Source organism: Euleptes europaea, chromosome 8 (genome assembly GCF_029931775.1).
Source record: "Euleptes europaea isolate rEulEur1 chromosome 8, rEulEur1.hap1, whole genome shotgun sequence".
NCBI classification, from domain to species: Eukaryota; Metazoa; Chordata; class Lepidosauria; order Squamata; family Sphaerodactylidae; genus Euleptes; species Euleptes europaea.
In genome coordinates, this window is record NC_079319.1 from 23,241,814 (window position 1) to 23,255,915 (window position 14,102).

General features: G+C 43.1%; 1 protein-coding gene across 8 annotated transcripts in view; it reads right to left on the reverse strand.

The window, feature by feature from the left end:
* Window positions 1–14,102, reverse strand: part of RIMS2 (regulating synaptic membrane exocytosis 2) — a 412,392-nt gene that overhangs the window by 66,741 nt on the left and 331,549 nt on the right. The gene's annotated exons all lie outside the window — the stretch shown is intronic.

The following is a 14,102-nucleotide window of genomic DNA, read 5'->3' on the forward strand; positions in this document are numbered from 1 at the left end:
CACATGAATTCACAGCTTTTGATGACATCCTTATACAGGAGACTGCAAGATGTTTTAATTATGGACAAGTTAATGGATCTATTGAAAATGGTGAAATACTAAAGTAAACTAACCTTTTCATAACTATTAGGAAGGAGAACTAAGACCAAGGTTCCTACAAAATACAGTTTCTTGTTATTGTAATAAAATGGACCAGTGCTGCATGCAACTTCAATCTCCTGTGGTTAATGTTATTTGTTAGATTACACTAAGATATATGAATAAGTTGTTTGACAGCAGTAGAACACTCATTTACCCCCAACATAACTATGGGAATTGTCAGCACACACTTCCTATGTTGACTTTACTTGGAAGTGATGTATAGGCTCATTTAACACTGAGGACTCAACAAGTTAGCGTGTCAGGGGTTCGAATTACATAAAGCAGGATGCCCCAGGTCATATATAAATGGTATACTGTGGTTGGAACTGTTGAGGTGGTCCAACCTTAGATGAAAGATCAGTTCAAATGAAGCTATATGAATAAGATGCCAGGTTCCACTGTGGTCAAGTCTGAGTCCAGGGCTCACCCTCCAACTCCAGAGTTGCTTTTAGTTGGGCAAGTGCCCCAAGATAGAACAAGAGAAGGAGGTTCCCCACTCCTCCACATGATTTCCCCACTCTGGATGGAATAGAAATTAGAGATGTATTATCTGAGTTGTGCATCCCCACATCCTAGTCTAGCCCCCTCAGTACAAAGTGCTATAAACTTTAAGGGGCTCTAACCAAGCTGAAGCTAAGAAATTTGGCAGGATGATTAATTAGAAATTAAGGAAAGGTGCCTCCTCAGTCCTTGTTAATTTGTTAATTTTTCAGCTGCCAAGGAAGAAGACCCCAGTTTAAAATTGGTGAAATTAGGGCAAGGAATGTGTACCTAACCTCAGTTTCCCCTCAATTCCCATGCAGCAAAAGGAAATAGAGGTAAAAAAAAAAAAATTCACTCAGGTTCAAAGTGAGTTACAGCCCATTCCTCAAATACGCTGGGGGCCCGACCCAAAGGCCTTAGGAGGCGATGTGTGCACACATCGTATATGAGAGACATATACAAACCAGTATTACAACCTGAACCATTCAGACCAGATGTTTGAGTAATTGGTAATAGATTTTACAACCTATACACATGCCTGGTTTGATTTGAACTGTTTGTATATGTATTTATTTATTTATTTCTGTAAATGGGTGCAGGCTTAACCTGAGTTTTAATTAACCACTGATGAAGGGCCAATAGGCCGAAACGCGTTTGGTATGTGATTACAGATATCAACCCTAGGAAATGCCATTGTGCTATTTTAATAAAATATTTTTAACCTTTACATAGCGCTTCGAATAAATTATATTTTCAGTATTTATATAAATTTATATATATTTTCTTTCTACCCAACCTTGGGTACCCAGCTTCTTTTTTAGGTTGGGTTTTATTCCCCTCTTTTTTTTTCCATTGACAGTTTAATCACCTCAGCCTGAAGCATCTTTGCCAATATCGATGTAAGGTGACATACACTCCCAGAGGAATAACAAAGCAGCCATAATGGCCTAGTAATTCGCTATGTGGCCACTTACAGGCACTGTAAAGTACACCTTGTGGTGTAGAGCATCCGTCTTACACCCTTCTTTATCTACTGGTGAGGAGTAGAATTCTTCCCTGAGACTTGCTTGCACTTTTTCTGTGAGAGTTGATGAAGGTCTCGGAGGATGGGTAAAGAGAAACATGCAATGGTCTTGTTTAACTTTAAACACGTCCTCTATCTTGTGTGAGGTAAGGGAATAAAGCCTGGTTTTCCCCAAACAGCTATGGCTATGTCAAGGATGCCACCATCAGTGCAGTATAAGAATAGAGAGTGCTGAGAATCTTATTATTGGGCCTTGGATTAGATGAAAAGTGTCAATTTCCAAAGATTTTGCTGTGCACAACATCTGCTCCAAGTTTAGGTGAAGGCCTTTATTCGGAGAAAGGGGGGCCCTATCCCCTACTGCCTTGATGGAAGTTCAGAACCAGTGTCTGAGTGTGGGAGGCCTCGTCTTCACTCTCCGATGCACAGAGCTGGTGCTCAGGAAAGAAGGATGATGGAACCAATGGTTGAGGCAGTGGCCAGTATGAAGCTGACTTCAAAGATTGAGAATGCAACAGCAGAGCAGGGTATGGGTCCCCCAGGTGGGCACTTAAGGTGGGTAAGGATAAGGTGTTTACAGACCTGATGGAAAAGGCATGAACCAGAGCATGCCATAACCCAACGGCTGCATCAGAACCAGCTGAGTGAGGACTCAGTGCAATGGTTCAAGAGTCTTTTCCTGGACAGCATGAATGGGGGTGAGGGGAGTCAGGCAATACCTCATCTTCCAGCAATGAGTCCTCCGGTTCCTGAAATTTTTGGAGATGGAATCTGAGGAATCGGCCCTGAATCCTCTTCCAAAATTATCAGGTCTGAATCCTCAGGATGAGAAACTGAGGAAGGCTTTTCTTGGTGCTTGAACCAAGATGAGCCAGATCCCTTCTTGAGATGTTTGGACTTTGTTTTACCTTTATTTGGAGACAGTTCCAATGGGTTCTGATGTGGAACAGATGGGTTCAGAGACCTGGAATGGTGCCTATGTGGATCTGGCATTGGAAGCAACCGAACTGAAGATCTCGATTCCATTCTCGAGAAATGCTCCCATACGGCAGATGGCTTTGATCCTGGCTTGTCAGAGCTCAAAAGAGCCCTTTCCCAAAGTGCAGCCTTGAGCTGAGTGGCCCTGTCACTCTTTGCTTTGGGAGTAAACTGCTGACAGTGTCAGCAGGCACTGACATTGTGTGATTCCCCCCAAAAGATCAAGCAGAGCATGTGCTCATCTGTTTGGGTCATGTTGGAATCAACATCTTCAGTTCGGTTGCTTCCAATGCCAGATCCACATAGGCACTGGGCACATTTTTTGAACAATGCTGTCTTAGCCACCAAAGTAGAAGTTGAAGTGATCAAAGAAAGTGAAGAAGATGGTAGCAAGAAGAGAACTGAGGGGAAATGGTTCTCTTCCTTCATGGTACATGATGTTTTGGTGGGAAAACATCATCTCACGTTCAAAGGAGGATAAGCACCTTTTCAGTTTCCAGAAGCTAGAAAGTTGTCTCTGAGGTTGGCCTGTGCACGTGCAGTACCAACGCACAGAAGACTGAACAATGGTTATGCTAGTAGAATGATAGTTCTGTTGGCAAAGGTAGGATGGATTATTTCTGCCAACTTCTCCTCTCATTGCAGTCGCCCAATTTCTTCCCACATTGTTCCTGAGAACCCCTTGTTCCCTAGGAGCAGAATTTTGGCAGAGGGGTGTTTCAGGGATGCAAAGGATGTGAGAGATACCGGGAAGTCATGATTTGCTAGTTTCACTGCAGTGGTGGGTCTTGGGATCCAACTCACAGAGTGTGCACATTAAAAGCATTAGTTTATGTTCTTTCTTTTCGCCGCAGTTGCTTTAAAGGAGAAGAGAGGGCTCAATTTCTCTTTGCCTCCAAAGGGAGGGAAAATCTGCTGCTTCTTTCATTGGCTGACAGATGTTCATTACATTTGCATCCCACTGCCAACTCCCCCTCCCAATTAGTGTGTGCATGGTACTCTCTGCCTCCCATGATGCTGAGACTTGAGGAGAAATAGCAGGTTAGTTTGATCTCTCACTATTTCCCTCCAATGTTAGCAAGCTGCCCTCTCATTCAGACTCTCAAATCACCCACCTCTCGTACATTATAATCAGTTTGAATTCCCATGTGCTCATAATGAAGGATATTTTCATCCAACTTTTAAACTGCTTCAGGATACCAATCACATACTCTAAGTCTGGCCTTCCTTTAGCCATCACCAGATTCATAACTGCATTGTTGCACTTTCACAAAATCAATTCCCCTTAATCCAAACAATTTAAATTTCCTATCAGATGAGGAATAAAGAACCTAACTTCTCCCAGCATCCCTTTCAGGGTAATATACCTCCCACTGTCATTTTGCAATTCACCCACTACACAAGTAATTGTATTACTAAAACAGAGTTTTAGCATGGGCAGATATTTTTATCTTCTGAATTAGCACTATTCTTCCGAGGTTTAGGGCCAGGTGGCAGGAAGCCGCTCATCTAGCCTCAGAGCTCAACTCAGCAGTCTTGCATTATTGTGTTATAGAAAAAATATTCTTTTTTGCATCAATTGAGTTTCCTGCAAAAAAATGTTAAAACACAGCAATATGATCTGAACCATCTAGAACAGGGGTGGGGAACCTTTTAGAGACTGAGTGCCCAAACTGCAACCCAAAACCCACTTATTTATTGCGAAGTGCCAGCACAGCAATTTAACCTGAATACTGAGGTTTTAGTTTAGAAAAAACAACTCACACATTCACATCTTTTGCCTTAAAAGAAAAACACAATAATAGAGCTTTTTTTGCTGTACTCATTTTTGGATGTTCAAGACTTGAAGTCTACAAAAAGACAACATTTAAAAAAAAAATGAAGCACCCAATACAAATCTATTCCTACACCAAAAATAGCAAACACTTATTAGTTAACACTAAAGAAATTGATATTCCCTTCTTGGGGAATTTGCATAAATAAGATGAAGTTCACCCTGACAATCCCAGTACAATGAGTGCCATGTCTGTCTTCAGTCCTCTCATATAACACACACACAGGCCATAGAGGACTTGGCGTCACGGCCGGGAAGGGAGGAGCCAGACGCCTTCCCTGCATTTTAAGAACATAAGAACATAAGAAAGGCCATGCTGGATCAGACCAAGGCCCATCAAGTCCAGCAGTCTGTTCACACAGTGGCCAACCAGGTGCCTCTAGGAAGCCCAAAACGAAACGACTGCAGCAGCATTGCCCTGCCTGTGTTCCACCACACCCAAAATAATAGGCATGCTCCTCTGATACTAGAGAGAATAGGTATGCAGCATGACTAGTATCCATTCTAACTAATAGCCATGAATACTCCTCTTCTCCATGAATACGTCCATTCCCCTTGTCCTGGGTTGTCGGTTGGCATCCCCCCCGTTCCGGCCACACCTACCAGGCGGCCGACCCTTGGGAGGCCAGGGCGCGGCAACGGGGAGCGGAGTCGAGGGAAGAAGGACACCGTCGACCCAAGAGGCATGGCTCACCCTCGCGACCCCCCCTCAGGCGTGGGCGCAGCGGGAGGAGGGACGCTCCCAGAAGGTCCTGGTGGAGCCGCGGAGGCCCTGGGCCGTGAGGGGGCCGCAGGAAGCTGCCCGCTACTGGGGGCACTGTCCCTGCCCGGGGCACGGAGGGGTGGGATGGCGCCAGCCCGGAACAGCTGGTTGGGGGGAGGGCAAGACAGTGAGGCCGGGATGCCCCACGCCGCCGAGACAGCGGCCCCAGGCCAGAGCTGCGCCGCTGCTGAGGGCCCTGGCGCTGCCCAGCTGACCGGTGGGCGAGCACAGATGAGACGGGGGTGTGGCCCACAGCCTTAGCGGAGGGGGAAGGAGGGGGGTGGAGCGAGCCCCGAGGGCCCTTTAAGGGCTTGGGAGGCGAAGACAGGGGAAGGGGGGGAGGATAAGAAGGCGGGAGAAGCGGAGGCCGAGGAGGAGAGTTCTGGCAGCGGCAACCCTAAACCCTGTGCGGTGACAGAGGGCAAGCTGCGCGTGCCCACAGAGAGGGCTCCGCGTGCCAGAGTCAACACGCGTGCCGTGGGTTCACCAACACGGATCTAGAATATTCTTCCCTTTAACTGGATTATTAGTTCTGTATACATTCCAGGCTGCCCATCTCATTCACGAAGAACATGGGAAGAAAAATTAAAACAAACAAACAAACAAAAAATAATAAAACATTGATCTTTGGGTATTACAATTGTGGTGCTTCTTTGACAGACACAAGTCTACCTCTCTAGATCCTTTTACTGGATTCTAACCTTGTAAATTGTAGGATCTTCTTTTGCTTGAGTCTCATTTGTCTAGCAATCAATAACTTTGATCTCTCAGAGTTATAAACACAGATAAAATCCAAAGTTTTTCTCATGTCTACATAACTACAGATTTTATTCATTTATTAAAATATTTATAACCCCACCTTTCCTCTTGGTTTAATTTCCAAGTTTACTCAGCATAGTTTTTGAGGCACCACCCTGTGTGTGTGTGTGTTAAGTGCCATCAAGTTGCTTCCAACTCATGCCGACCCTATGACAAAGTGTCCTATCCTTAACAGCCTTGTCCAGGTCTTGCAAATTGAAGGCCGCGGCTTCCTTTATAGAGTCAATCCATCTCTTGTTGGGTCTTCCTCTTTTCCTGCTGCCTTCAACTTTTCCTAGAATGATTGTCTTTTCCACTGACTCTTGTCTTTTCATAATGTGTCCAAAGTACAACAGCCTCAGTTTAGTCATTTAAGCTTCTAGGGTCAGTTTAGGCTTGATTTGATCTAGAACCCACTTTTTTTGGGGGGCAGTTCATGGTATCTGTAACACTCCCCTCCAACATCACATTTCAAAGGAATCGATGGCATGAATTAACCTGATCTTGGTTGCCAATGACACATCCTTACACTTAAGAATCTTTTCTAGCTCCTTCATGGCTGCCCTTCCCAGTCTCAATTGCCTTCTGATTTCTTGGCTGCAGTCTCCCTTTTGGTTGATGATGGAACCAAGGAATAGAAAGTCTTCAACAATTTCAATTTCCTCATTGTCAACCTTAAAGTTGTGTAATTCTCCTGTAGTCATTACTTTTGTCTTCTTGATGTTCAGCTACAGTCCTGCTTTGGCACTTTCTCTTTTAACTTTCAGCAGTAGTCGTTTCAAGTCTTCGCTATTTTCTGCTAGTAATGTAGTATCATCGGCATATCTCAAATTGTTAATGTTTCTCCCCCCAATTTTCACTCCACCTTCATCTAAATCTAATCCAGCTTTCCTAATGATACGTTCTGCATACAGATTGAAGAGGTAGGGAGATAAAATACATCCTTGTCTAACACCTTTGCCAATTGGAAACCATTCTGTTTCTCCATATTCTGGCCTAACTGTGGCCTCCCTTTGATTTCTTCGATCTTGTGGAACAGATTCCTTGTTCTTCCCTTTTTTGTTGTTCTCTTCTATTTCTTTACACTGGTTATTATAATAGTTCTCTTTGTCTCTACGTACGAGTCACTGGAATGCTGCACTTAGACTTTTGATTCTGTTTCTGTCACCTTTTACTTTTGCTTCTCGTCTATCTTTAGCAATTTTAAGAGTTTTATCAGTCATCCATCGAGGCTTTTCATTTCTTTTGGCTACAGGAATAATCTTTGCACACTCTTCCTTGATAATATCTCTAGTTTCCAACCATAGTTCTTCTGGTTTACATTCACTTGAACTAAGTAATGCAAATTTGTTCTTTACATGGTCTTTAAACTCTTCAGGAATGTTGCTTAGATTGTATTTTGGCGCTATGAATGCTCTGGTATTTTTCTTCAGCTTTATCTTGATTTTCAATATTAACAATTCATGATCTGTATTGCAGTCAGCTCCTGGTCTTGTTTTGGCCGAGAGAATAGAGCTTCTCCATCTTCTGCTTCCAATTATGTAATCTACTTGATTTCTATACTGGCTGTCTGGTGATGTCCATGTATACAATCGTCTATTTGGTTGCCTGAAAGGTTTTTGCAATGAACAAATTGTTGTCTTCACAGAATTCTATGAGTAGTTCTCCTGCTTCATTCCGTGCTCCTAGCCCAAATCTGCCATTTGATTGTGCTTTGTTTCCTACTTTTGTATTCCAGTCACCTGTGATTATCAACACATCTTGTTTAGATGTGAGATCAATTTCTTCCTGAACACCTGCATAAAAACTTTCAGTTTCTTCCTCATCTGCATCTGTAGTTGGGGCATAAACTTGAATGATGGTTATGTTGATAGGCTTTCCCTGAAGTCTGATTGCTATTATTCGGTCGGTTTTTGAATTATAGCTCCTGACTGCCTTTGCTACATCTTGCCTCACTATTAATGCAACTCCATTTCTTCTGTTCTTGTCATTCCCCGAGTAAAACACTTTGTAATTTTCTGATTGAAAATGTCCTAATCCATTCCATTTTAGTTCACTTACTCCCAGGATTGAAATGTTTAAATGTTCCATTTCTTGTTTTACAATTTCAAGCTTACCTTGATTCATGCTTCTCACATTCCATGTTCCTATTATATGCGTCAAACAGCTTTGGACTTGCCTTTTGCATCCATTCACATCAACCACTGAACGTCCTTTCAGCTTTAGTCCAGTCGTGTCATTAAGAACAGTGCTACTCATACTTGTCCTCCACTCTTACCCTCTTATACACACCTTAATGTGGTGAGGGGGGTTGTGTGTGCCAGCGAAGCTGGGAGCAATACCATATGGGGTCTAGACTCTGACAAGAAACTAGACTCCCAGCAGAGTCACTCAAGACGGAATGGTCACAGCTGAGACACCAGATGAAGATCCATCCACCCACTTCAGGGATCAATGGCCACATCAGCAGAAGAGAACAGGCAGTTCCAATGGTGATGAGGGCAGAGGAATCCTTGAAGGTTACCTACTGGGCGGCAGCAGTAGTGGAAGGTGACATTGGCAGAGGATCTTTCGTAGACAACGGCAGTGCCACTACAGCTAACCCTGGTTAGTACTGTGCAGAAGAAGGCAATGGTAAACCACTTCTGACCAACCTTTACCTTGAAAACCCTATGATGAGAAAATCCAAAATGAAAAAAGATACAGCGCTGGAAGATGAGACCCCCAGGTCGGAAGGCACTCAATCAGCTACTGGGGAAGAGTGGAGGACCACCCTGTACTTACTCTTAAGTAAAACAACATACACCATGAAAACCTTCTCTTTTTGAAAAAAATTCCCTGAACCCCTCCAATTTATCTTCTCTTCCTCATTTTAATCAACCCTGAAGTAATTTCCTTTGTACATTGCCAGTATAAAATATTAACTGACAAGCAAACATGTATCTTAGAAAAAACAAATATAATATTTACTTATCCATTAAAATGTGTAAGGCAGTATAACCTCTCTTAGTCTGATACACAACCCAAGTATTACAGTCAAGCATTAGGAAGCTGTATTTCCATAACCCTATGATTCAAATACTCATATATGCCCCAACTCAGTTATCCTGTACAGGCGTGCATGCTCATCTTCCTGCAATGGCTTCTAAGTTCACTTACGTGGAGAAGGAAGGTTTTTGTCGCTAGAAATGAACATGTGGAATGGCACCCTTCACAGGTGAATATTGCAAGTGAGCATCGCAAAACATATTCCCTAGTGTGGGTACTGGTGAGCAGATTTTGCATCTTCAGATACACCAGTAACTACTACCCTCTGTATTATTTCTTACTGTTCTATCACAATATAATACTCAAGCTGAATTCTTACATGATTTTATTGTATCATGTTTTTTGTGAGTTGCTTTAAGAACCTGTTACTAGGCTGCCGATGCAGGAAATAAATGTTGGAATCAATAGTCTTTTGATGCCAGGCAGGAACTTGAGGCACGGCTCTCCTTAGTGTATTTACATGAAACAAATACTGCTGGCACCAGAGGGACCAATTTGCCATGCAATGTATTAAGGATAGGCCTACAATGTTTAGTTGGTTAATGGATTAAAGAAGTGTAAACTAAAATGAAAAGTGTCTCCAATTAACTGAGTGCCATTTTTGTTGAGATAGTTACCTTGATGCTTAGTGTGAAGGCTTAGATTTAGCCAAGCAGTTGGAGAAACCTAAGTCACTGGTGCAGTGAACCAGCATCCTCCTTTGTGATATTCAGGAGGAAACTGCTATGGAAGTGAGGACAAGTGTAAACACCTTTCTCTTCCTGGTACCAGTCTAGGAATGTCTGCAGTAAAGTGTGCCCTTCTCATCTGCCCAAATGAGGATGCTGAACCTTGCTTCCTACTCTCTGCCAGTTCTAAGGCTGCCATGGTCTGCTGCATGTCTATCTTATCACTGTTCTAATTCTGTTTGGAAAGACAGTCCTGGAAGGTTGAGCAACAGACTTGCTTCTTTGTGGTGGAACAGGATGCTGGATTAGATGGTCTGCTTTTCTGATCAAGCAAGGCTCTTCTTAACCGAGAAAGGCTAGAGAACTCCTCATACTGTCTCTGGCAGGAAGGAAAAAGCAACAAAAATGGAACATCTGCAGCTATGACAGGTCACTTTTGCTAAATCCATAGTGCTTACTCCCAAGGAAATATGCACACAAGAATTACAGCCTTGCCATTTATGTTGTATGCATATGCAAATATAACTATTATTTAATAAATCAACTAATATTCATATGATTAATCAGCCCTACTGTATAATGTGTGCTAGGCAAACTACCGCTCAACCTATTTTGTATTTCTATTTGCTTCTATCAAATTGAGTGTGGTAAAAATTGGACCTGTATTTTTTGCAGCATATGAATAAATGCAGAACCAGCTCAGCTCTTTTGACACTTCACCCTTGCCTACATAAAAGGAAAGCTATTCTTAGGTGTTCAGAATAAACATACTTCTTTCCCTAGTAAGAAATATATTTGGATAGCCATCAGGTCTAGATAGTTTAGAATACAAATGCCTTTTTATATAAGCTTCTAGTGGAAACACAGAGCTTCCCACAATATTAGAATTAAAGGCATTGAGATGGAAAGAAATAATGGATTTATGGTTGAATAGACTTTTGAGATGAATTCCAAGATGCAAAATATTTATTTCCTTTTTCTTAATGACACTAGCCCTGTGTAGATGACGGGCAGCCCATTCCTGAAGGGGCGGCAGTTAGGCAGTAGCAGGAAGTGGCAGCGCCGCACCACCTCCACAGAAGGTTCTCGGCCAAAAAAAGGAAAATTAATGAACTTAAAATAAATACATTGGGAAAATGCCCCATAGACTTTAGCGAGGCTATGCCAGCTATTTTGCTGGTGTAGCCCCGCTTCAGCGTGGAGGGTGTTCCCGGGTTAAAGGGGTTAGGAAACTACCTAAAGGCAGCTCTCCCCCCAGGAACGCCTGCCAGGACGCCGGCACAGGGAGATATGCCGGAGAAACGCTGGTGGGAGGCTGGGCCCGGCTGACATCCGATAGCTGCGCTGCTGCTGCAGTCCATGGGGGCCGGTGCCCATGCCAGTTTGCACAGTGCAAGTGGCATGGATGCCAGCGTAGGGGTCACGCCGGCTCCTATGGGTATTTGCCCCCCTTCAGGATTGCATAGTAAATGTGAAGACAGTCAATGTGAAGACAGTCAATGGGGAGAAGAAGAAGCGTGATTGTACCTGCTTGTCACTCTTCCAGCCTCCATGCATTAACTGGGACTTCTGCACAAAAGCCTGCATTCCATTCACATTTATGTATTTATATCCCACTTTTCTCCCCAGTTCAGATGCAAAGAGGCTTTTTAGAACATCGTTTTCTTACAACAACCAGCCCTGTGAGGTAGTCCAGGCTGAGAGTTTGTGATGGGCCTGAGGTCACCCAGTGAGCTTCCATGGCAGAAGTGGGGTTTGAACCTGGCTCGACCAGGCTCCCAGTCCGCCGTTCTATCCACTACACTACACTGGTTCTCCTGTGCATCTGTCTAGCCTGTGAATATGTCTAGCTTGTACATGGGTAGGCTCTAAGCAGAAAACCTGACTAAAGAGTTTGGATGAGGAGCAGAGCCAACACATGAAATCCTTCTCATGCTTCATTGCCCCCATATTCTGGCTGCCTCTGCAAGGCTGCTATTATTCATGTAAGAAATCATTAAAATATATCTGACAACATGAGAGACCCAGACAGAACTTCTTGACCAAAAAGCTGTGGTCCTCCAGCAAATGACTTTCATGCTAGAGGGCTTTTCAATTCCAAAGCTCTGGCATCAGCCCCTCCCCACACAATGTCCTAAATTTTTCAAGAATGGTTCCTCATGGATAGCAGCACCCCAAACCCTAAGAAGTAACCATGGGCCAACATTTTCATGGTTGCAACCCAACAAAAAAGCCCTCATGAATTTGCCGTACAAGTAACCATACTTATTAACAACAGCTTTATATTTACATTGTACACCTTTTCCAATCCTGCTCCAAAATCAGGTGCCCCAAGGCACCTTTGCGAAAATAATAAACAACAATCCCACTAACACTGAATCCCATGGAGATTTTTAACATATGCCTGTCTAATTCTGAGGACACAAAATGTAAACTTTGCCACAGACAAAGTAACATGCCTATCACTGCCAGCCAAGATATATAATGGATGAAAATCATGTGAAGGCAAATTGTATTCCTCCTACTTATTAAAGAGGCTGTTGCTGGGTTGAGAGTAATGACATCCTTGGCTGGGAACAGATTGGCTTTAGAAGGGGTTGGTCTGTCACGGACCACTGTTTAGTGCTCTCCCATCTAGCCAAGAAATATTCCTCCCCCCGAAATGGCACCCTTTATGCGGGTTTTATGGATCTTAAGGGAGCTTTTGATACCATACCGAGGGAGAGGCTATGGTTGAAACTATCACATTCTTCTATGGATAGGAGGTTACTATGGCTTATTCAGCAATTTTATACTGACGTCACAGCTCAGGTTCGCTGTGGCAACCAAGGAGAACTAATCGAGCCCTTTGAACTGGTCAAGGGAGTTAGACAAGGTTGCCTCCTTGCTCCTTTTTTGTTTAATTATACCTGAATGATATGGCAACCAATTTCTCCGAGTTTTGCCACCCCCCAAAGCTTGCATGTCATCCCACCCCAATTCTACTCTATGCTGACGATGCAGTTCTCCTGTCCCGCACAAGAATTGGTTTGAAAAGATCTTTGCAAACTTTTTCTGAGTACTGCTCTAGGGAGGGTCTTAAAATAAACCATCATAAATATAAGATTATGATATTCACTAAGAGGAGAAAAATGCCTCTTTTTCGCTGGGTATTAGATGGCTTTGAGGTTGACCAAGTCAAGGAGTTTGTTTACCTTGGCATTCTGTTTTCCCATAACCTAAATTGGAGTGCCCATCAAAAAGCAGTGCCCAACAAAATTAAACCTGGGGTTGGTGCTATTGTTAACTTTTTTCACACCAAAGGTGGCAAATATATTCCAGGGGCTATTCAGGTTTTTAACCTGAAAATTACCCCAATTATCCTCTTTGGTGTTGCCATCTGGATTACAGTCATCAATGAATCTATAGATCGTCCACTGCTTCAGTTCTTACGAAAACTCCTAAATGCCCCTTGATGTGTTGCTGGCGTTACTCTTCGTTCTGAGTTTGGCCAAATTTCACTTGAAGCTAGGGCGTGGTTGGCCGCCTTTAAACTACATCTTAAACTGTGCTTTAGAACTGAGGGGTTCCTAGCTTCTCTGAAGAATGACCCTTTTAAATCCTCATGGCAAAAAATCTTAGATGAGAAACTGGCGTTGTTGGGCTTCTCGCAGGATATGTTATTAGATCTTGGGAAAACTGAAGCTTTTACCAAAATTAAAAACCGCATTAAAGAGCTCGATTATAGCAGCACTGCTTTTTGTGCTCATCGCGTCTGTTCATCCCAGTTCTAAGGAATACCCCCTCCACGTAGTCTGCCTGCCTATACATATTATCTGACAACTCCTCATCTTTGTAGAGCTTTTTGCTTGGCTAGATTGAATGCTAACCCTTCTATGGTAATGCAGGGCAGAATTCTGAATATACCATACTCAGACAGGATCTGCCCTTGCTCTTCTGGCTCTATTGACTCATTAGCCCATGCCCTTTTGGAATGCCGCTTTTACAAGGAACTTCGATCGCACTATATTTCCCCCCTTTTAACATACAAATCCAATGCCTCTGTGACTGACATAATGCCTTTTTTACTAAGCGATAGGAACCCCAAGGCTACATTGTCAGTGGCAAGATTTGTTTCAGTCCTTATTTCCCTCCAACACTAGATATATGCTGCTCAAGATCAATTGATCAAGGAGCTTCTAAGGGATAAAAGGAAAAGGAAAGGAAAATCATGTGAACAGCAAGGGAATCTGCTCAATAAAGGCAGTATATACTTAGATCTTACAGATGAATACAAATAACATCTAAATACAAAATGAGGTAAAGTTTCAATTACAGTTCTACCATAAGGGCAGGGTCTCTGGAAACAGCTAATCTGTTCAAATC